This window comes from Myotis davidii, unplaced genomic scaffold (assembly GCF_000327345.1).
Source record: "Myotis davidii unplaced genomic scaffold, ASM32734v1 scaffold1203, whole genome shotgun sequence".
In the NCBI taxonomy this organism is placed as follows: domain Eukaryota; kingdom Metazoa; phylum Chordata; class Mammalia; order Chiroptera; family Vespertilionidae; genus Myotis; species Myotis davidii.
The window spans coordinates 16,658-19,032 of NW_006294353.1; positions in this window are offsets into that span (position 1 = coordinate 16,658).

A 2,375-nucleotide genomic window follows, 5' to 3' on the forward strand; every position below is an offset into this window, starting at 1 on the left:
CCAGGAGGGCAGGCACTGCCCGGTCCTGGGCGCACGCTCCGCGGTGCCCACCTGGATGAGATGCCCAGTCCGTCTCCATCAGCGCCCAGCTTAAGACCAACCGCTCTGAACGGAAACGAAGGCGACTCCATCCTCTCTCCCCACCATCTCGAGCTTATTCTGCAGACGAGGAGCAGGTTCATTTAAAGGCCCAGTGAGACACTGCTGATCCGGGACTTAAGTCCCCTCTAACGATGGCGTTACCCTCATCCCACCGACACGGGGACTTAAGATCCGGCCCTGGCTTGGGAGTGGCCTGGATAGTCACTTCTCCTCCCTGAGCCTCGGTTTACTTTGTGAAATGAGTGATTGGAATCATGTTTCGGGGGCGGGCTTCTCTTTGACACCAAAAACTGACAAAGGCAACACAATATGAAAACGGCAGGCCCCTCTTCCTGTAAGGACGGTACGAAACTCCCAAATGATAATTTAGCAAAGAAAACCGAGCAGCACTTTTTAAAATATGTCCCATCAAAGGTGACGTATGCCTGAGGTGCAGGGGTGGGTCACTGTTCCAAAGTTTGCCCATAAAATTCACCATACTAAAGGATCAAATGAGAAAAGTTCCGAAAGGACCATCACATTCAGGGACAAGGTAAAGGGAACCACTATCCAGTGTTTAACATTGTTGTGGCGGTACTAACCATGCAATCAGACAAGAAAAACAAGAGATATAAATAGTAGAACAGAGACAGAGAACGTGTAGGTTGAATCATTTGAAAGCACTCTTTATATAAGGTCAAAAATAATTGAAATAACTATTTTATGTGGTACAATTTCATATTTTTTTGTCTTTTACCTTTATATTTGACATAACGTAAGACTTACAGAAAAATTGGAAGATGAGTACAAATCACCCCTGGGCACTCTTTACCCAGACTCCACAGATGTTAACTTTGACCAGCTTTGCTGTCTTCCTCCTCCTCCTCCTCCTCCTCTTTTTCCTCCTCCTTCTCCTCCTCTTCTTCTTTCTCCCTCCCTCCCTTCCTCTCTCCCTTCCTACCTTTATGAAAAACGTACAGAAATTATGTCTCAAAAAAAAAAAAAGAAAGAAATTATGTCTCTTTACCCATAAGTATTTGAGTTTGCGTTTCCTAAAAACAAAGACATTCTCTCACATCAGCGTGGCACAATTATGAAAATCAGGAAATGGACATTAATAAAAGACTGTTATCTAATCTGCAAGCCTCAAACAGATTTTGCCAACTGTTCTGATAATGCCCTTTATAACAATAGAGTATTTTGGCTCACACGCTATTTGTCAAGTCGCTGTCATCTGCTTTAACCCGAACTTTCCTCGGTGTGTCTTTGCCTTTCATAATATTGCATTTTTAAAGAGCCCAGGCCGGTCATTCTGTGGAGTCTGAGTTTGGGTCTGTGTGATGTTTCCTTATAACTTCTGGTTGGCATTTTTGGCAGGAATACATCAGAAACCATTAAACCTAATAATGTTACCTGCTGGTGGCATGGTTTTCTATATAGAAGACCCAAAAGAATGAACTGAACTTTCCAATAGCCGAACAACCAGCTAGAAATCCTTTGAAGAAAAGAAAGACCCATTCAGATATTTGGGGTTTTTTCATACCCAGGAATCATTTCCAAATTATGTAAGGGGGCTCTTATAAATGAAGCAAAAAAAAAGAAAAAGAAAATTACCGCCCCAGCCAGCTTGGCTCAGTGGATGGAGCGTCGGCCTGCGGACTGAAGGGTCCCAGGTTCGATTCCAGCCAAGGGCACATGCCTGGGTTGTGGGCTCCATCCCCAGTGGGGGGTGTGCAGGAGGCAGCCGATCAATGATTCTCTCTCATCATTGATGTTTCTATCTCTCTCTCCTTCTCCCTTCCTCTCTGAAATCAATAAAGAAATATTTTTTTAAAAAAAATTACCTGTAGAAAAATAGCAAAGAACATGAACAGTCAGTTCATGGAAACACACCAAAAAAGACACCCAGCCTCCTCACTCCTAGAAAAGAAATGCAAATGGAAACAACAACGTGCTACCACTTTCCACCCATTAGTTTGGCAAAGACAAAAACAGAAATAGATTAAAAGTTTGCAAACACACTGTGTCGGCACGGCTGTGAGGAAACAAGCAGTACCAGGCAGCACAGGGGAAACTGCTGTGGGCGTTTTCTAGACTCTCAGCATTAAAGTGCAAATGCCAGTCGACCCATCAGTTCCCCTCTGGCCACTTTCTACAGGCAGTTGTCCATGGATACATCAGAAACAACTGATGGCTTAGATACAATGCAGAATCCTGGGTTGGATCTCAGGACAGAAAAACACTTAGTGGGTAAATCAAATAAAACCTAGAGTTTAGTTAATTGTATATACTAA